The sequence below is a fragment of the Delphinus delphis genome, chromosome 6, assembly GCF_949987515.2.
Source record: "Delphinus delphis chromosome 6, mDelDel1.2, whole genome shotgun sequence".
In the NCBI taxonomy this organism is placed as follows: Eukaryota; Metazoa; Chordata; class Mammalia; order Artiodactyla; family Delphinidae; genus Delphinus; species Delphinus delphis.
Genome location: NC_082688.1, coordinates 107009207 through 107032996, shown reverse-complemented (window position 1 = coordinate 107032996; position 23790 = coordinate 107009207). Strand labels below are relative to the sequence as shown.

Sequence of the window (23790 nt, the reverse complement as noted above, 5' to 3'; positions counted from 1 at the left end):
CATCTCACACCAGTCAGAATGGCCATCATCAAAAAATCTAGAAACAGTAAATGCTGGAGTGGGTGTGGAGAAAAGGGAAGCCTCTTGCACTGTTGGTGTGAATGTAAATTGATACACCCACTGTGGAGAACAGTATGGAGGTTCCTTAAAAAACTACAAATAGAACTACCATGTGACCCGGCAATCCCACTACTGGGCATATACCCTCAGAACACCATAATTCAAAAAGAGTCATGTACCAAAATGTTCACTGCAGCTCTATTTACAATAGCCCGGACTGGAAACAACCTAAGTGTCCATCATCGGAAGAATGGATAAAGAAGATGTGGCACATGTATGCAATGGAATATTACTCAGCCATAAAAAGACACGAAATTGAGCTATTTGTAATGAGGTGGATAAACCTAGAGTCTGTCATACAGAGTGAAATATTTCAGAAAGAGAAAAACAAATACCGTATGCTAACACATATATATGGAATTTAAAAAGGAAAAAAAATGTCACGAAGAAGCTAGGGGTGAGACAGGAATAAAGACACAGACCTACTAGAGAATGGACTTGAGGATATGGGGAGGGGGAAGGGTGAGCTGTGACAAAGCGAGAGAGAGGCACGGACATATATACACTACCAAACATAAGGTAGATAGCTTGGTGGGAAGCAGCCGCATAGCACAGGGAGATCAGCTCGGTTCTTTCTGACCGCCTGGAGGGGTGGGATAGGGAGGGTGGGAGGGAGGGAGACGCAAGAGGGAAGAGATATGGGAACACAGGTATATGTATAACTGATTCACTTTGTTATAAAGCAGAAACTAACACACCACTGTAAACCAATTATGCTCCAATAAAGATGTGGAAAGAAAGAAAGAAAATTGAAACTGTATCAAGTATCTTTTCCGAGCACATCGCTGTGAGACTAGATATCAATTACAGGAAAAGATCTGTACAAAATACAAACACATGGAGGCTAAACAATACACTACTTAATAACGAAGTGATCAGTGAAGAAATCAAAGAGGAAATCAAAAAACACCTAGAGACGAATGACAATCGAGACACGACGACCCCAAACCTATGGGATGCAGCAACAGCAGTTCTAAGAGGCAAGTTTATAGCAATACAATCCTACCTTAAGAAACAGAAAGCATCTCGAATAAACAACCTAACCTAACACCTAAAGCAATTTTACAGAGAAAGAACAAAAAAACCCCAAAGATCGCAGAAGGAAAGAAATCATAAAGATCAGATCAGAAATAAATGAAAAAGAAATGAAGGAAACGATAGCAAAGATCAATAAAGCTAAAAGCTGGTTCTTTGAGAAGATAGACAAAATTGAGAAACCATTAGCCAGACTCATCAAGAAAAAAAGGGAGAAGACTCAAATCAATACAATTAGAAATGAAAAAGGAGAAGTAACAACTGACAGTGCAGAAATACAAAAGATCATGAGAGATTACTACAAGCAACTCTATGCCCATAAAATGGACAACCTGGAAGAAACGGACAAATTCTTAGGAATGCACAACCTGCCAAGACTGAATAGGGAAAAACAGAAAATACGAACAGACCAATCACAAGCACTGAAATGGAAACTGTGATTAAAAATCTTCCAACAAACAAAAGCCCAGGACCAGATGGCTTCACAGGCGACTTCTATCAAACATTTAGAGAAGAGCTAACACCTATCCTCCTCAAACACTTCCAAAATATAGCAGAGGAAGGAACACTCCCAAATTCATTCTACGAGGCCACCGTCACCTTGATACCATAACCAGACAAGGATGTCACAAAGAAAGAAAACTACAGGCCAATATCCCTGATGAACATAGATGCAAAAATCCTCAACAAAATACTAGCAAACAGAATCCAACAGCACATTAAAAGGATCATACACCATGATCAAATGGGGTTTATTCCAGGAATGCAAGGATTCTTCAGTATACGCAAAACAATCAATGTGATAAACCGTATTAACAAACTGAAGGAGAAAAACCATATGATCATCTCAATAGATGCAGAGAAAGCTTCTGACAAAATTCAAAACCCATTTATGATAAAAACCCTGCAGGAAGTAGGCATAGAGGGAACTTTCCTCAACGTAATAAAGGCCATATATGACAAACCCACAGCCAACATCGTCCTCAATGGTGAAAAAATGAAAGCATTTCCACTAAGATCAGGGACAAGACAACGTTGCCCACTCTCACCCCTCTTATTCAACATAGTTTTGGAAGTTTTAGCCACAGCAATCAGAGAAGGAAAGGAAATAAAAGGAATCCAAGTCGGAAAAGAAGTAAAGCTGTCACTGTTTGCAGATGACATGGTACTACACACAGCGAATCCTAAAGATGCTACTGGAAAACTACTAGAGCTAATCAATGAATTTGGTAAAGTAGCAGGATACAAAATTAATACACAGAAATCTCTGGCATTCCTATACACCGATGATGAAAAATCTGAAAGTGAAATCAAGAAAACACTCCCATTTACCACTGCAACAAAAGGAATAAAATACCTAGGAATAAACCTACCTAAGGAGACAAAAGACCTGTATGCAGAAAATTATAAGACACTGATGAAAGAAATTAAAGATGATACAAATAGATGGAGAGATATACCATGTTCTTGCATGGGAAGAATCAACATTGTGAAAAGGACTCTACTACCCAAAGCAATCTACAGATTCAATGCAATCCCTAGCAAACTACCACTGGCATTTTTCACAAAACTAGATCGAAAACTTTCACAATTTGTATGGAAACACAAAAGACCCCGAATAGCCAAAGCAATCTTGAGAACGAAAAACGGAGCTGAAGGAATCAGGCTCCCTGACTTCAGACTATACTACAAAGCTACAGTAATCAAGAGAGTATGGTACTGGCACAAAAACAGAAAGATAGATCAATGGAACAGGACAGAAAGCCCAGAGATAAACCCCCGCACATATGGTCACCTTATGTTTGATAAAGGAGGCAGGAATGTACAGTGGAGAAAGGACAGCCTCTTCAATAAGTGGTGCTGGGAAAACAGGACAGGTACGTGTAAAAGTATGAGATTAGATCACTCCCTAACACCATACACAAATATAAGCTCAAAATGGATTGAAGACCTAAATGTAAGGCCAGAAAATATCAAACTCCTAGAGGAAAACATAGGCAGAACACTCTAAGACATAAATCACAGCAAGATCCTTTTTGACCCACCTCCTAGAGAAATGGAAATAAAAACAAAATAAACAAATGAGACCTAATGGAACTTCAAAGCTTTTGCACAGCAAAGGAAACCACAAACAAGACCAAAAGACAAACCTCACAAGGGGAGAAAATATTTGCAAATGAAGCAACTGACAAAGGATTAATCTCCAAAATTTGTAAGCAGCTCAGGCAGCTCAATAACAAAAGATCAAACAACCCAATCCAAAAATGGGCAGAAGGCCGAAAGAGACATTTCTCCAGAGAAGATATACAGACTGCCAACAAACACATGACACAATGCTCAACTTCATTAATCATTAGAGAAATGCAAATCAGAACTACAATGAGATATCATCTCACACCAGTCAGAATGGCCATCATCAAAAAATCTAGAAACAGTAAATGCTGGAGTGGGTGTGGAGAAAAGGGAAGCCTCTTGCACTGTTGGTGTGAATGTAAATTGATACACCCACTGTGGAGAACAGTATGGAGGTTCCTTAAAAAACTACAAATAGAACTACCATGTGACCCGGCAATCCCACTACTGGGCATATACCCTCAGAACACCATAATTCAAAAAGAGTCATGTACCAAAATGTTCACTGCAGCTCTATTTACAATAGCCCGGACTGGAAACAACCTAAGTGTCCATCATCGGAAGAATGGATAAAGAAGATGTGGCACATGTATGCAATGGAATATTACTCAGCCATAAAAAGACACGAAATTGAGCTATTTGTAATGAGGTGGATAAACCTAGAGTCTGTCATACAGAGTGAAATATTTCAGAAAGAGAAAAACAAATACCGTATGCTAACACATATATATGGAATTTAAAAAGGAAAAAAAATGTCACGAAGAAGCTAGGGGTGAGACAGGAATAAAGACACAGACCTACTAGAGAATGGACTTGAGGATATGGGGAGGGGGAAGGGTGAGCTGTGACAAAGCGAGAGAGAGGCACGGACATATATACACTACCAAACATAAGGTAGATAGCTTGGTGGGAAGCAGCCGCATAGCACAGGGAGATCAGCTCGGTTCTTTCTGACCGCCTGGAGGGGTGGGATAGGGAGGGTGGGAGGGAGGGAGACGCAAGAGGGAAGAGATATGGGAACACAGGTATATGTATAACTGATTCACTTTGTTATAAAGCAGAAACTAACACACCACTGTAAACCAATTATGCTCCAATAAAGATGTGGAAAGAAAGAAAGAAAATTGAAACTGTATCAAGTATCTTTTCCAAGCACATCGCTGTGAGACTAGATATCAATTACAGGAAAAGATCTGTACAAAATACAAACACATGGAGGCTAAACAATACACTACTTAATAACGAAGTGATCAGTGAAGAAATCAAAGAGGAAATCAAAAAACACCTAGAGACGAATGACAATCGAGACACGACGACCCCAAACCTATGGGATGCAGCAACAGCAGTTCTAAGAGGCAAGTTTATAGCAATACAATCCTACCTTAAGAAACAGAAAGCATCTCGAATAAACAACCTAACCTAACACCTAAAGCAATTTTACAGAGAAAGAACAAAAAAACCCCAAAGATCGCAGAAGGAAAGAAATCATAAAGATCAGATCAGAAATAAATGAAAAAGAAATGAAGGAAACGATAGCAAAGATCAATAAAGCTAAAAGCTGGTTCTTTGAGAAGATAGACAAAATTGAGAAACCATTAGCCAGACTCATCAAGAAAAAAAGGGAGAAGACTCAAATCAATACAATTAGAAATGAAAAAGGAGAAGTAACAACTGACAGTGCAGAAATACAAAAGATCATGAGAGATTACTACAAGCAACTCTATGCCCATAAAATGGACAACCTGGAAGAAACGGACAAATTCTTAGGAATGCACAACCTGCCAAGACTGAATAGGGAAAAACAGAAAATACGAACAGACCAATCACAAGCACTGAAATGGAAACTGTGATTAAAAATCTTCCAACAAACAAAAGCCCAGGACCAGATGGCTTCACAGGCGACTTCTATCAAACATTTAGAGAAGAGCTAACACCTATCCTCCTCAAACACTTCCAAAATATAGCAGAGGAAGGAACACTCCCAAATTCATTCTACGAGGCCACCGTCACCTTGATACCATAACCAGACAAGGATGTCACAAAGAAAGAAAACTACAGGCCAATATCCCTGATGAACATAGATGCAAAAATCCTCAACAAAATACTAGCAAACAGAATCCAACAGCACATTAAAAGGATCATACACCATGATCAAATGGGGTTTATTCCAGGAATGCAAGGATTCTTCAGTATACGCAAAACAATCAATGTGATAAACCGTATTAACAAACTGAAGGAGAAAAACCATATGATCATCTCAATAGATGCAGAGAAAGCTTCTGACAAAATTCAAAACCCATTTATGATAAAAACCCTGCAGGAAGTAGGCATAGAGGGAACTTTCCTCAACGTAATAAAGGCCATATATGACAAACCCACAGCCAACATCGTCCTCAATGGTGAAAAAATGAAAGCATTTCCACTAAGATCAGGGACAAGACAACGTTGCCCACTCTCACCCCTCTTATTCAACATAGTTTTGGAAGTTTTAGCCACAGCAATCAGAGAAGGAAAGGAAATAAAAGGAATCCAAGTCGGAAAAGAAGTAAAGCTGTCACTGTTTGCAGATGACATGGTACTACACACAGCGAATCCTAAAGATGCTACTGGAAAACTACTAGAGCTAATCAATGAATTTGGTAAAGTAGCAGGATACAAAATTAATACACAGAAATCTCTGGCATTCCTATACACCGATGATGAAAAATCTGAAAGTGAAATCAAGAAAACACTCCCATTTACCACTGCAACAAAAGGAATAAAATACCTAGGAATAAACCTACCTAAGGAGACAAAAGACCTGTATGCAGAAAATTATAAGACACTGATGAAAGAAATTAAAGATGATACAAATAGATGGAGAGATATACCATGTTCTTGCATGGGAAGAATCAACATTGTGAAAAGGACTCTACTACCCAAAGCAATCTACAGATTCAATGCAATCCCTAGCAAACTACCACTGGCATTTTTCACAAAACTAGATCGAAAACTTTCACAATTTGTATGGAAACACAAAAGACCCCGAATAGCCAAAGCAATCTTGAGAACGAAAAACGGAGCTGAAGGAATCAGGCTCCCTGACTTCAGACTATACTACAAAGCTACAGTAATCAAGAGAGTATGGTACTGGCACAAAAACAGAAAGATAGATCAATGGAACAGGACAGAAAGCCCAGAGATAAACCCACGCACATATGGTCACCTTATGTTTGATAAAGGAGGCAGGAATGTACAGTGGAGAAAGGACAGCCTCTTCAATAAGTGGTGCTGGGAAAACAGGACAGGTACGTGTAAAAGTATGAGATTAGATCACTCCCTAACACCATACACAAATATAAGCTCAAAATGGATTGAAGACCTAAATGTAAGGCCAGAAAATATCAAACTCCTAGAGGAAAACATAGGCAGAACACTCTAAGACATAAATCACAGCAAGATCCTTTTTGACCCACCTCCTAGAGAAATGGAAATAAAAACAAAATAAACAAATGAGACCTAATGGAACTTCAAAGCTTTTGCACAGCAAAGGAAACCACAAACAAGACCAAAAGACAAACCTCACAAGGGGAGAAAATATTTGCAAATGAAGCAACTGACAAAGGATTAATCTCCAAAATTTGTAAGCAGCTCAGGCAGCTCAATAACAAAAGATCAAACAACCCAATCCAAAAATGGGCAGAAGGCCGAAAGAGACATTTCTCCAGAGAAGATATACAGACTGCCAACAAACACATGACACAATGCTCAACTTCATTAATCATTAGAGAAATGCAAATCAGAACTACAATGAGATATCATCTCACACCAGTCAGAATGGCCATCATCAAAAAATCTAGAAACAGTAAATGCTGGAGTGGGTGTGGAGAAAAGGGAAGCCTCTTGCACTGTTGGTGTGAATGTAAATTGATACACCCACTGTGGAGAACAGTATGGAGGTTCCTTAAAAAACTACAAATAGAACTACCATGTGACCCGGCAATCCCACTACTGGGCATATACCCTCAGAACACCATAATTCAAAAAGAGTCATGTACCAAAATGTTCACTGCAGCTCTATTTACAATAGCCCGGACTGGAAACAACCTAAGTGTCCATCATCGGAAGAATGGATAAAGAAGATGTGGCACATGTATGCAATGGAATATTACTCAGCCATAAAAAGACACGAAATTGAGCTATTTGTAATGAGGTGGATAAACCTAGAGTCTGTCATACAGAGTGAAATATTTCAGAAAGAGAAAAACAAATACCGTATGCTAACACATATATATGGAATTTAAAAAGGAAAAAAAATGTCACGAAGAAGCTAGGGGTGAGACAGGAATAAAGACACAGACCTACTAGAGAATGGACTTGAGGATATGGGGAGGGGGAAGGGTGAGCTGTGACAAAGCGAGAGAGAGGCACGGACATATATACACTACCAAACATAAGGTAGATAGCTTGGTGGGAAGCAGCCGCATAGCACAGGGAGATCAGCTCGGTTCTTTCTGACCGCCTGGAGGGGTGGGATAGGGAGGGTGGGAGGGAGGGAGACGCAAGAGGGAAGAGATATGGGAACACAGGTATATGTATAACTGATTCACTTTGTTATAAAGCAGAAACTAACACACCACTGTAAACCAATTATGCTCCAATAAAGATGTGGAAAGAAAGAAAGAAAATTGAAACTGTATCAAGTATCTTTTCCAAGCACATCGCTGTGAGACTAGATATCAATTACAGGAAAAGATCTGTACAAAATACAAACACATGGAGGCTAAACAATACACTACTTAATAACGAAGTGATCAGTGAAGAAATCAAAGAGGAAATCAAAAAACACCTAGAGACGAATGACAATCGAGACACGACGACCCCAAACCTATGGGATGCAGCAACAGCAGTTCTAAGAGGCAAGTTTATAGCAATACAATCCTACCTTAAGAAACAGAAAGCATCTCGAATAAACAACCTAACCTAACACCTAAAGCAATTTTACAGAGAAAGAACAAAAAAACCCCAAAGATCGCAGAAGGAAAGAAATCATAAAGATCAGATCAGAAATAAATGAAAAAGAAATGAAGGAAACGATAGCAAAGATCAATAAAGCTAAAAGCTGGTTCTTTGAGAAGATAGACAAAATTGAGAAACCATTAGCCAGACTCATCAAGAAAAAAAGGGAGAAGACTCAAATCAATACAATTAGAAATGAAAAAGGAGAAGTAACAACTGACAGTGCAGAAATACAAAAGATCATGAGAGATTACTACAAGCAACTCTATGCCCATAAAATGGACAACCTGGAAGAAACGGACAAATTCTTAGGAATGCACAACCTGCCAAGACTGAATAGGGAAAAACAGAAAATACGAACAGACCAATCACAAGCACTGAAATGGAAACTGTGATTAAAAATCTTCCAACAAACAAAAGCCCAGGACCAGATGGCTTCACAGGCGACTTCTATCAAACATTTAGAGAAGAGCTAACACCTATCCTCCTCAAACACTTCCAAAATATAGCAGAGGAAGGAACACTCCCAAATTCATTCTACGAGGCCACCGTCACCTTGATACCATAACCAGACAAGGATGTCACAAAGAAAGAAAACTACAGGCCAATATCCCTGATGAACATAGATGCAAAAATCCTCAACAAAATACTAGCAAACAGAATCCAACAGCACATTAAAAGGATCATACACCATGATCAAATGGGGTTTATTCCAGGAATGCAAGGATTCTTCAGTATACGCAAAACAATCAATGTGATAAACCGTATTAACAAACTGAAGGAGAAAAACCATATGATCATCTCAATAGATGCAGAGAAAGCTTCTGACAAAATTCAAAACCCATTTATGATAAAAACCCTGCAGGAAGTAGGCATAGAGGGAACTTTCCTCAACGTAATAAAGGCCATATATGACAAACCCACAGCCAACATCGTCCTCAATGGTGAAAAAATGAAAGCATTTCCACTAAGATCAGGGACAAGACAACGTTGCCCACTCTCCCCCTCTTATTCAACATAGTTTTGGAAGTTTTAGCCACAGCAATCAGAGAAGGAAAGGAAATAAAAGGAATCCAAGTCGGAAAAGAAGTAAAGCTGTCACTGTTTGCAGATGACATGGTACTACACACAGCGAATCCTAAAGATGCTACTGGAAAACTACTAGAGCTAATCAATGAATTTGGTAAAGTAGCAGGATACAAAATTAATACACAGAAATCTCTGGCATTCCTATACACCGATGATGAAAAATCTGAAAGTGAAATCAAGAAAACACTCCCATTTACCACTGCAACAAAAGGAATAAAATACCTAGGAATAAACCTACCTAAGGAGACAAAAGACCTGTATGCAGAAAATTATAAGACACTGATGAAAGAAATTAAAGATGATACAAATAGATGGAGAGATATACCATGTTCTTGCATGGGAAGAATCAACATTGTGAAAAGGACTCTACTACCCAAAGCAATCTACAGATTCAATGCAATCCCTAGCAAACTACCACTGGCATTTTTCACAAAACTAGATCGAAAACTTTCACAATTTGTATGGAAACACAAAAGACCCCGAATAGCCAAAGCAATCTTGAGAACGAAAAACGGAGCTGAAGGAATCAGGCTCCCTGACTTCAGACTATACTACAAAGCTACAGTAATCAAGAGAGTATGGTACTGGCACAAAAACAGAAAGATAGATCAATGGAACAGGACAGAAAGCCCAGAGATAAACCCACGCACATATGGTCACCTTATGTTTGATAAAGGAGGCAGGAATGTACAGTGGAGAAAGGACAGCCTCTTCAATAAGTGGTGCTGGGAAAACAGGACAGGTACGTGTAAAAGTATGAGATTAGATCACTCCCTAACACCATACACAAATATAAGCTCAAAATGGATTGAAGACCTAAATGTAAGGCCAGAAAATATCAAACTCCTAGAGGAAAACATAGGCAGAACACTCTAAGACATAAATCACAGCAAGATCCTTTTTGACCCACCTCCTAGAGAAATGGAAATAAAAACAAAATAAACAAATGAGACCTAATGGAACTTCAAAGCTTTTGCACAGCAAAGGAAACCACAAACAAGACCAAAAGACAAACCTCACAAGGGGAGAAAATATTTGCAAATGAAGCAACTGACAAAGGATTAATCTCCAAAATTTGTAAGCAGCTCAGGCAGCTCAATAACAAAAGATCAAACAACCCAATCCAAAAATGGGCAGAAGGCCGAAAGAGACATTTCTCCAGAGAAGATATACAGACTGCCAACAAACACATGACACAATGCTCAACTTCATTAATCATTAGAGAAATGCAAATCAGAACTACAATGAGATATCATCTCACACCAGTCAGAATGGCCATCATCAAAAAATCTAGAAACAGTAAATGCTGGAGTGGGTGTGGAGAAAAGGGAAGCCTCTTGCACTGTTGGTGTGAATGTAAATTGATACACCCACTGTGGAGAACAGTATGGAGGTTCCTTAAAAAACTACAAATAGAACTACCATGTGACCCGGCAATCCCACTACTGGGCATATACCCTCAGAACACCATAATTCAAAAAGAGTCATGTACCAAAATGTTCACTGCAGCTCTATTTACAATAGCCCGGACTGGAAACAACCTAAGTGTCCATCATCGGAAGAATGGATAAAGAAGATGTGGCACATGTATGCAATGGAATATTACTCAGCCATAAAAAGACACGAAATTGAGCTATTTGTAATGAGGTGGATAAACCTAGAGTCTGTCATACAGAGTGAAATATTTCAGAAAGAGAAAAACAAATACCGTATGCTAACACATATATATGGAATTTAAAAAGGAAAAAAATGTCACGAAGAAGCTAGGGGTGAGACAGGAATAAAGACACAGACCTACTAGAGAATGGACTTGAGGATATGGGGAGGGGGAAGGGTGAGCTGTGCCAAAGCGAGAGAGAGGCACAGACATATATACACTACCAAACATAAGGTAGATAGCTTGGTGGGAAGCAGCCGCATAGCACAGGGAGATCAGCTCGGTTCTTTCTGACCGCCTGGAGGGGTGGGATAGGGAGGGTGGGAGGGAGGGAGACGCAAGAGGGAAGAGATATGGGAACACAGGTATATGTATAACTGATTCACTTTGTTATAAAGCAGAAACTAACACACCACTGTAAACCAATTATGCTCCAATAAAGATGTGGAAAGAAAGAAAGAAAATTGAAACTGTATCAAGTATCTTTTCCAAGCACATCGCTGTGAGACTAGATATCAATTACAGGAAAAGATCTGTACAAAATACAAACACATGGAGGCTAAACAATACACTACTTAATAACGAAGTGATCAGTGAAGAAATCAAAGAGGAAATCAAAAAACACCTAGAGACGAATGACAATCGAGACACGACGACCCCAAACCTATGGGATACAGCAACAGCAGTTCTAAGAGGCAAGTTTATAGCAATACAATCCTACCTTAAGAAACAGAAAGCATCTCGAATAAACAACCTAACCTAACACCTAAAGCAATTTTAAAGAGAAAGAACAAAAGAACCCCAAAGATCGCAGAAGGAAAGAAATCATAAAGATCAGATCAGAAATAAATGAAAAAGAAATGAAGGAAACGATAGCAAAGATCAATAAAGCTAAAAGCTGGTTCTTTGAGAAGATAGACAAAATTGAGAAACCATTAGCCAGACTCATCAAGAAAAAAAGGGAGAAGACTCAAATCAATACAATTAGAAATGAAAAAGGAGAAGTAACAACTGACAGTGCAGAAATACAAAAGATCATGAGAGATTACTACAAGCAACTCTATGCCCATAAAATGGACAACCTGGAAGAAACGGACAAATTCTTAGGAATGCACAACCTGCCAAGACTGAATAGGGAAAAACAGAAAATACGAACAGACCAATCACAAGCACTGAAATGGAAACTGTGATTAAAAATCTTCCAACAAACAAAAGCCCAGGACCAGATGGCTTCACAGGCGACTTCTATCAAACATTTAGAGAAGAGCTAACACCTATCCTCCTCAAACACTTCCAAAATATAGCAGAGGAAGGAACACTCCCAAATTCATTCTACGAGGCCACCGTCACCTTGATACCATAACCAGACAAGGATGTCACAAAGAAAGAAAACTACAGGCCAATATCCCTGATGAACATAGATGCAAAAATCCTCAACAAAATACTAGCAAACAGAATCCAACAGCACATTAAAAGGATCATACACCATGATCAAATGGGGTTTATTCCAGGAATGCAAGGATTCTTCAGTATACGCAAAACAATCAATGTGATAAACCGTATTAACAAACTGAAGGAGAAAAACCATATGATCATCTCAATAGATGCAGAGAAAGCTTCTGACAAAATTCAAAACCCATTTATGATAAAAACCCTGCAGGAAGTAGGCATAGAGGGAACTTTCCTCAACGTAATAAAGGCCATATATGACAAACCCACAGCCAACATCGTCCTCAATGGTGAAAAAATGAAAGCATTTCCACTAAGATCAGGGACAAGACAACGTTGCCCACTCTCACCCCTCTTATTCAACATAGTTTTGGAAGTTTTAGCCACAGCAATCAGAGAAGGAAAGGAAATAAAAGGAATCCAAGTCGGAAAAGAAGTAAAAATGCCACTCTTTGCAGATGACATGGTACTACACACAGCGAATCCTAAAGATGCTACTGGAAAACTACTAGAGCTAATCAATGAATTTGGTAAAGTAGCAGGATACAAAGTTAATGCACAGAAATCTCTGGCATTCCTATACACCAATGATGAAAAATCTGAAAGTGAAATCAAGAAAACACTCCCATTTACCACTGCAGCAAAAAGAATAAAATACCTAGGAATAAACCTACCTAAGGAGACAAAAGACCTGTATGCAGAAAATTATAAGACACTGATGAAAGAAATTAAAGATGATACAAATAGATGGAGAGATATACCATGTTCTTGCATGGGAAGAATCAACATTGTGAAAAGGACTCTACTACCCAAAGCAATCTACAGATTCAATGCAATCCCTAGCAAACTACCACTGGCATTTTTCACAAAACTAGAACGAAAACTTTCACAATTTGTATGGAAACACAAAAGACCCCGAATAGCCAAAGCATTCTTGAGAACGAAAAACAGAGCTGGGAAATCAGGCTCCCTGACTTCAGACTATACTACAAAGCTACAGTAATCAAGACAGTATGGTACTGGCACAAAAACAGAAAGCTAGATCAATGGAACAGGACAGAAAGCCCAGAGATAAACCCATGCACATATAGTCACCTTATCTTTGATAAAAGAAGGCAGGAATGTACAGTGGAGAAAGGACAGCCTCTTCAATAAGTGGTGCTGGAAAACTGGACAGATATGTGTAAATGTATGAGATTAGATCACTCCCTAACACCATACACAAATATAAGCTCAAAATGGATTGAAGACCTAAATGTAAGGCCAGAAACTATCAAACTCCTAGAGGAAAACAGGTAGAACACTCTAAGACATAAATCACAGCAAGATCCTTTTTGACTCACCTCCTAGAGAAATGGAAATAAAAACAAAAATAAACAAATGGGACCTAATAGAACTTCAAAGCTTTTGCACAGCAAAGGAAACCACAAACAAGACCAAACGACAAACCTCACAAGGGGAGAAAATATTTGCAAATGAAGCAACTGAGAAAGGATTAATCTCCAAAATTTATAAGCAGCTCAGGCAGCTCAATAACAAAAAATCAAACAACCCAATCCAAAAATGGGCAGAAGACCAAAATAGACATTTCTCCAAAGAAGATATAGACTGCCAACAAACACATGAAACAATGCTCAACTTCATTAATCATTAGAGAAATGAAAATCAAAACTACAATGAGATATCATCTCACACCAGTCAGAATGGCCATCATCAAAAAATCTAGAAACAATAAATGCTGGAGAGGGTGTGGAGAAAAGGGAACACTCTTGCACTGCTGGTGGGAATGTGAATTGGTATAGCCACTATGGAGAAGAGTATGGAGGTTCCTTAAAAAACTACAAATAGAACTACCATATGACCGAGCAATCCCACTACTGGGCATGTACCCTGAGTAAACCATAATTCAAAGAGTCATGTGCCAAAACGTTCACTGCAGCTGTATTTACAATAGCCAGGAGATGGAAACAAACTACGTGTACATCATCAGATGAATGGATAAAGAAGATGTGGCACATATATACAATGGAATATTACTCAGCCATACAAAGAAACGAAATTGAGTTATTTGTAGTGAGGTGGATGGACGTAGAGTCTGTCATACAGAGTGAAGTAACTGAGAAAGAGAAAGGCAAATACCGTATCCTAACACATATATATGGAATCTAAGGGAAAAAATGTCATGAATATCCTAGATTTAAGATGGGAATAAAGACACAGACCTACTAGAGAATGGACTTCAGGATACGGGGAGGGGGAAGGGTAAGCTGTGACTGAGAGAGTGGCAGGGACATATATACCCTACCAAACGTAAAATAGATAGCTAGTGTGAAGCAGCCGCATAGCACAGGGAGATCAGCTCGGTTCTTTCTGACCACCTGGATGGGTGGGATATGGAGGGTGGGAGGGACTGAGATGCAAGAGGGAGGAGACATGGGAACACAGGTATATGTATAACTGATTCACTTTGTTATAAAGCAGAAATTACCACACCATTGTAAAGCAATTATACTCCAATAAAGATTTAAAAAAAAAAACAATACGTTACTAAATAACCAAGAGATCACTGAAGAAATCACAGAGGGAATCATACATATCTAGAGACAAAAGACAATGAAAACACGATGATCCAAAACGTATGGTGTGCAGAAAAAGCAGTTCTAAGAGGGAAGTTTACAGTTATACAAGCCTATCTTAAGAAACAAGAAAAACCTCAAACAATCTAACCTTACACCTAAAGGAACTAGAGAAAGAAGAACAAACAAAACCCAAAGGTAGCAGAAGGAAAGAAATCATAAACATCAGAGCAGAAATATATGAAGTAGAAACAAAGAAAACAACAGCAGAGATCAATAAAACTAAAAGCTGGTTCTTTTAGAAGATAAACACAATTGATAAACCATTAGCCAGACTCATCAAGAAAAAGAGGGAGGGGACTCATATCAATAAAATTAGAAATGAAAAAGGAGAAGTTACAACAGACACCGCAGAAATACAAAGCATCGTAAGAGACTACTACAAGCAACTCTATGCCAATAAAATGGACAACCTGGAAGAAATGGACAAATTCTTAGAAAGGTATAACTTTCCAGGACTGAACCAGAAGAAGTAGAAAATATGAACAAACCAATCACAAGTAATGAAATTGAAAGTGTGATTTAAAATCTTCCAACAAACAGAAGTCCAGGACCAGATGGCTTCACAGGTGAATTGTCAAATATTTAGAGAAGAGCTAACAGCCATCCTCCTCAAACTCTTCCAAAAAACTGCAGAGGAAGGAACACCCCGAAACTCATTCTAAGAGGCCACCGTCACCCTGATTCCAAAACCAAAGATACTACAAAGATAGAAAATTACAGACCACTATCACTGATGAATATAGATGCAAAAATCGTCAACAAAATACTAGCAAACAGAATCCAACAACACACTGAAGGGATCATGCTCCGTGATCAAGTGGGATTTATCCCAGGGATGCAAGGATTCTTCAATATACGCAAGTCAATCAATGTGATACACCATATTAACAAACTGAAGGAGAAAAACCATATGATCATCTCAATAGATGCAGAAAAAGCTTTTTACAAAATTCAACATCCATTTATGATAAAAACCCTCCAGAAAGTGGGCACAGAGGGAACGTACCTCAAAATAATAAAGGACATATACAACAAACCCACAGCAAACATCATTCTCAACGGTGAAAAACTGAAAGAGTTTCCTCTAAGATCAGGAACAAGACAAGGATGTCCACTCTCGCCACTCTTATTCAACATAGTTTTGGAAGTCCTAGCCACGGCAATCAGAGAAGAAAGGGAAATAAAAGGAATAAAAATTGGAAAAGAAGAAGTGAAACTGTCATTGTTTGCAGATGACATGATAGTATACATAGGGAATCCTAAAGATGCTACCAGAAAACTACTAGCGCTAATCAATGAATATGGTAAAGTTACAGGATACAAAATTAATGCACAGAAATCTCTGGCATTCCTATACACTAATGATGAAAACCCTGAAAGAGAAATTAAGGAAACACTCCCATTTACCACTGCAACAAAAAGAATAAAATACCTAGGAATAAACGTACCTAGGGAGACAAAAAACCTGTATGCAGAAAATTATAAGACACTGATGAAAGAAATTAAAGATGATACAAATAGATGGAGAGATATACCATGTTCTTGGATTGGAAGAATCAACATTGTGAAAAGGACTCTACTACCCAAAGCAATCTACAGATTCAATGCAATCCCTATCAAATTACCAATGGCATTTTTTACGGAACTAGAACAAATAATTTTAAAATTTGTATGGAAACACAAAAAGCCCCGAATAGCCAAAGCAGTTGAGGGAAAAAAATGGAGCTGGAGGAATCAGACTCCCTTACTTCAGACTGTAGTACAAAGCTACAGTAATCAAGACAATATGGTACTGGCACAAAAACAGAAACATAGATCAATGGAACAAGATAGAAATCCCAGAGATAAACCCACGCACCTATGGTCAACTAATCTATGACAACGGAGGCAAAGATATACAATGGAGAAAAGACAGTCTCTTCAATGAGTGGTGCTGGGAAAACTGGACAGCTACGTGTAAAAGAATGAAATTGGAACACTCCCTAACACCATACACAAAAATAAACTCAAAATGGATTAGAGACTTAATGTAAGACCGGACACTATAAAACTCTTAGAGGAAAACATAGGAAGAACACTCTGACATAAATCACAGCAAGATCTTTTTTGATCCTCCTCCTAGAATAATGGAAATAAAAACAAAAATAAACAAATGGGACCGAGTGAAACTTAAAAGCTTTTGCACAGTAAAGGAAACCATAAACAAGACGAAAAGACAACCCTCAGAATACGAGAAAATATTTGCAAACGAATCAATGGACAAAGGATTAATCTCCAAAATATATAAGCAGCTCATGCAGCTCAATATTAAAGAAACAAACAACCCACTCAAAAAATGGGCAGAAGACCTAAACAGACATTTCTCCAAAGAAGATGTACGGATGGCCAAGAAGCACATGAAAAGCTGCTCAACATCACTAATTATTAGAGAAATGCAAATGAAAACTACAATGAGGTATCACCTCACAGCAGTCAAAATAGGTATCATCAGAAAATCTACAAACAACAAATGCTGGAGAGGGTGTGGAGAATAGGGAACCCTCTTGCACTGTTGGTGGGAATGTAAATTGATACAGCCACTACAGAGAACAGTATGGAGGTTCCTTAAAAAGCTAAAAATAGAATTACCATATGACCCAGCAATCCCACTACTGGGTATATACCCTGAGAAAACCATAATTCAAAAAGACACATGCACCCCAATGTTCATTGCAGCACTATTTACAACAGCCAGGTCATGGAAGCAACCTAAATGCCCATCGACAGACGAATGGATAAAGAAGATGTGGTACATATACACAATGGAATATTACTGAGCCATAAAAAGGAATGAAATTGAGTCATTTGTTGAGACGTGGATGGATCTAGAGACTGTCATACAGAGTGAAGTAAGTCAGAGAAAAACAAATATCGTATATTAATACATGTATGTGGAACCTAGAAAAATGGTATAGATGAGCCGGTTTGCAGGGCAGAAGTTGAGACACAGATGTAGAGAACAAACGTATGGACACCAAGGGGGGAAAACCGCGGGGGGTTGGGAATGGTGGTGTGCTGAATTGGGCGATTGGGATTGACATGTATACACTGATGTGTATAAAATTGATGACTAATAAGAACCTGCTGTATAAAAAAACAAAACAAAAAACTAATACTAAAGTTTGGGTTATTTGTATGGAAATATGTTAATATAAATGTTTCAGACATTACAAGAAATTTCTAAAAATCTTATATGTTCTGGTATAATGTTTTAAGTCATAATTCTAGTTATTACTTTAAAATGTACATCTCAGAAATAACTAAATTTCCTTGTCAATTGCATTATTATGAACTTTCATCAAATCTTTAACCGTGGTCATTTTTAAGTCTTTTGTCATTTACAGACATTTCTGGGTGTACTCTGATGCTTTTGCAAAAATGTTCCTTTAAAAGAATTTCATCTTCAAGGAATTCATGGAAAAGACTCTGACAAGTACAGGTTTCTGGTAACTGACTATACTTCTGAACTGAATGAATAAGCATTTTCAGAACTCTAATGGAAAACTGATGAATTCATAAAAGTGCTAACAAAAGATCAATATGAAAAAAATTAATTACATGGGACTGAGTGAACTGATGAGGATGATTATAATTTTTGTGACTTTGTGTTTGAATAAAAAAGAAAAAATGTTAATAAAAAAAGGTAAATGATCTGTAATGTGCTTGGAAGCATCAAAAAGTAGACGAATTAATGGATAGATCAGATGAATAAATGGAAAGAGACGTCATAAAAAAAAAGAACAATGCATGTATGAAAATGGGATCCCAACATCATCATTAATTAAATTGTTCCATCATATCTAAGAATGCATGCTACTGTCTATGTAAATTTTTTGTAGGCAATATCCTTTTATCAAAGCTGAGAACAATTGAATCTTCTTGATGACTTAAGGAAATAACAAAAGTAGGCATTTTCTTCTCGGGTTTGATAATTTAGCCAGTTTTCTCGCCAGTATCTGTAAATGTGTGGTCGACACATTAACAATTGCTGTCCTGATTATATTGTCTGATTATACTGTCTAATTAATGTTGAATCTAAAATTTTTACTTACAGAGCTTCATATAGCACTAAAACGTCTACCTCAAGCCCAAGTCACAGCTTCTGGCTTGTCACTTATGACATGTGTTTGTGGAAATATTACAATTAACCCCTCAGTGTGCTGGAAAAACTGGACAGATACATGTAAAAGAATGAAATTAGAACATTCTCTAACATCATATACAAAAATAAACTCAAAATGGATTAAAGAACTAAATATAAGACCAGATACTATAAAACTCTTGGAAGAAAACATAGGCAGAACACTCTGACGTAAATCACAGCAATATCTTTTTCAATCCACCTCCTACATTAATGAAGATAAAAACAAACTGACACAGCAGTGTAAAGCAACTATACTCCAATAAAAAAAAAAAAGAAAAACAAAAATAAACAAATGGGACCGAATAAACTTAAAAGTGGGACTTCCTTGGTGGCACAGTTGTTAGGGATCTGCCTGCCAATGCAGAGGACACGGGTTCAAGCCCTGGTCCGAGAAGATCCCACATGCCACGAAGCAACTAAGCCCATGCGCAACAACTACTGAACCTGCGCTCTAGAGCCTGTGAGCCACAACTACTGAAGCCCGCGTGCCTAGAGCCCATGCTCCACAACAAGAGAAGCTACCGCAATGAGAAGCCTGCACACTGCAATGAAGAGTAGCCCCCGCTTGCCGCAACTGGAGAAAGTCTATGTGCAGCAACGAAGACCCAACGCAGCCAGAAAAAAAAAACTTAAAAGCTTTTGCACAGCAAAGGAAACCATAAACAAAATGAAAAGAAAACCCACAGAATGGGAGAAAACATTTGCAAACGAAGCAACTGACAAGGGATTAATCTCCAAAATATACAAACAGATGATGCAGAAAACAAATAACCCAATCAAAAAATGGGCAGAAGATATAAACAGACATTTCTCCAAAGACATGCAGATGGCCAAAAAGCACATGAAAAGTTGCTCAACATCACTAATAGAGAAATGCAAATCAAAACTACTGAGGTATCCCATCACACCATTCAGAATGGCCATCATCAAAAAGTCTACAAACAATAAATGCTGGAGAGGGTGTGGAGAAAACGGAACCTTCCTACACTATTGGTGGGAATGTAAACTGACATAGCCACTATGGAAAACAGTATGGAGGTTCCTCAAAAAACTAAAAATAGATCTACCATATGATCCAGCAATCCCACTCCTGGGCATATATCTGGAGAAAACCATACTTCGAAAAGATACATGCACCTCAGTGTTCATTGCAGCACTGTTTACAACAGCCAAGACATGGAAGCAACCTAAAGGTCCATCGATAGATGAATGGATAAAGAAGATGTGGCACATATGCACAATGGAATACTATTTGGCCATGAAAAGGAACGAAATCGGGTCCTTTGTAGAGATGTGGATGGATCTAGAGACCGTCATACAGAGTGAAGGCAGAAAGAGAAAAACAAATATAGTATATTAACGCATATATGTGGATCCTAGAAAAATGGTACAGATGAACTGGTTTGCAGGGCAGAAATTGAGACACAGATGTAGAGAACAAACGTACGGACACCAAGGGGGGAAAGTGGCGGGGGTGGTGGTGGTGGTGGTGTGATGAGTTGGGAGATTGGGATTGACATGTATACACTGATGGGGATAAAATGAATGAAAAAAGAATGAAATAATGCCTTTTGCAGCAACATGGATGGACCTAGAGATGATCATACTAAGTGAAGTCAAACAGAGAAAGACAAATATCAAATCATATCACTTATATGTGGAATCTAAAAAAAATGATACAAATGAACTTATTTACAAAACAGAAACTGACTCACAGACTTAGAAAACAGACTTATGGGTTACCAAAGGGAAAGGAGGGGAAGGGATAAATTAGGAGGTTGGGATTAACCTATACACACTACTATATATAAAATAGATAGTCAGCAAGGACCTACTGTAGAGCACAGGGAACTCTACTCAATACTCTGTAATCATCTATATGGGAAATGAATCTGAAAAAGAATAGATATATGTATATGTATAACTGAATCATTTTGCTGTACACCTGAAACTAATACAACACTGTAAATCAAATATACTTCAATTAATTTAAAAAAGGAATTAACCACTTAGGAGTATAAAATAATTTTATGACTCTAGAAAGTTTTATTTTGTAATTATTTTCATATTTCTTTTTTAAATTGTTTAGAAATGAATAACAAAATATGTTTCCCCCTCCAAAAGTTTAACTTTAATATGATATCAATATGTTTTTTCTGGCAGACAAATAGATTATTATTTTAAATAACTCAGTTGATAGGAAGATATCTTTGGAAGCTTTCCTTGTGTACATATACTAGCCCCTGGGAATTAAATACTGGTGTCAGGGCTAGGTTTAGAATTTGACCCAAAATAAGCATGCAAAATGCTTGCACAAAAAGAAAAATCCCTCTGATAAACTGAAAAACATAAAATCAGTAACTGCCAGTGAAATTATCTGTTGTTCTTCTTGGTTATAAGTATTTCTCATTTTATTCAGAGATGTATGTTTTTGTTGATGAAATTGTTGGTGTGAAAACATTTAAAAATTAACCCCCCAAAAGGCAACTGGGGTCACATCTATCCTATTTTAAAACAGCAGCCTAGATTTTTTTTTAATATAGAAGGATAATGTATCAAAATATTTCGTGTTCCATCTTGCACAAGAGTGGGGCAAGTTTTCACGCTTTCCTATAGAAAAAGTTGTTAGCATATATTAATGTGCTCCCAGAGTCTTCCTTCAGCTTTCTGAAGCAAATAAGGAGACCCTTCTGAAACAACCAAGGGATGGGCATTTTTCTCTCTGAAATAGATTTGCTCTCCCAGCTAAAAGTTTGTATGTTAACCATCCCTGATGTTACTTAAACCAAAAACAACAACAACAAACAAACAAAATAGCATAGAAAATACCAGAGCAGAACAACAGCCATTTAAAGATCCAGGAAATGATCCAGAGACATACACTCAGGGGTCTATCTGTGTTATTCCTTAATTATTTCTTACAAAAAGGTTGGAATCTCAGCACTGCCACTTGGGCTGTAATCAGTACAACTCAGGCAACTTACTCTGATTTTATTTTTCCTTATCTATAGAGGTAGGGTAATAATACATAACAATTGTTGTTTGGAAGCTTAAATGAAATTATATATGTAGGGCTTCCCTAGTGGCGCAGTGGTTGAGAGTCCGCCTGCCGATGCAGGGGACACGGTTTCGTGCCCCGGTCTGGGAAGATCCCACACGCCGCAGAGCGGCTGGGCCCGTGAGCCATGGCCGCTGAGCCTGCGCGTCCGGAGCCTGTGCTCCGCAACAGGAGAGGCCACAACAGTGAGAGGCCTGCATACCGCAAAAAAAAAAAAAAAAAAATCTGGTTTTCAGAAAACCTCCTTTCAGTCTTTGTCCCATCTGCTTTCAAGTGGAGTAACTGATGCCTTATCGAGGAGACATCTATTCTCTGTGGAAGCTAATGAAGACATTAGAGTAGAGATGGACCAAGACAAGGACTTAGCCAGCTCTTCTAGGGCCTGTTGCAGCATCCTGTGTGAATGCAGATCGGGGTTCTAATTGAAATTCATGATTATGTAGGTTCATTTTTAAGCAAAGTGTTCTCTGTCTTTGAATTGGCTGCTAGGAAGTTCAGCACTGCCCTCCACCCCATCTTTGCAAGCGTATAACATTTTAAAACGACTTCCCCTGGTGGTGCAGTGGTTAAGAATCCACCTGCCAATGCAGGGGACACGGGTTTGAGCCCTGGTCCCGGAAGATCCCACATGCTGCGGAGCAACTAATCCTGTGTGCCACAACTACTGAGCCTGCGTGCCACAACTACTGAAGCCCACACGCCTAGAGCCTGTACTCTGCAACAAGAGAAGCCACCACAATGAGAAGCCCACGCACTGCAATGAAGAGAAGGCCCCACTTGCAGCAATTAGAGAAAGCCCGCATGCAGCAACGAAGACCCGACGCGGCCCTAAATAAATAGATAAATTTATTTTTTTAAAAAAAAAACAGGTTTAAAATAAAAAGGGCATTCTAAGCTTCTGCAACAACTTATACCAATCCTTCTGCCCCTGTTCAAGTCTTCTGCCTCAAGTCTCGAGGATTAGCAACTTTCAACTGAGTGAATAAAATCACTTCATATATACTTCACATCACTACCATCCGGTTTTCTCAACTTGAGATCCAGATATAACTGCACATATCAAGTAGTTTGTAACAAGATAGCTGAGTCATTAGAAAGGATCATTTACTGTGTAACAAAATTACATGTTTCCTTTCATTGCTATTTCAAAAGTTCCTTGAAGGCCAAGTTTGGCCCTCTGAGGAGAAATAAGAAAACTTCTTTTCATTCTTTTTCAGTCTAAGAAAAGGAAAATTGGTAGATTCACATTTTAAGGATTTTTATAGAAAAAAATAGGTCCTTTAATACTTAAAAAATTTTTGTCATGGAAGACATGTATATGTACATGGTTCACATTCATTCAACAAACATTATCAATTAAATGCCAGACTCTACACACATACTTCACTGACACTGAATGGCGTTGACTATCTTCTATAGTTATTTGTAA

The 23790-nt window shown here is 38.2% G+C and overlaps 1 protein-coding gene across 1 annotated transcript in view; it reads right to left on the bottom strand.

The window, feature by feature from the left end:
• Positions 1-23790, bottom strand: part of MTMR9 (myotubularin related protein 9) — a 111356-nt gene that overhangs the window by 46013 nt on the left and 41553 nt on the right. The gene's annotated exons all lie outside the window — the stretch shown is intronic.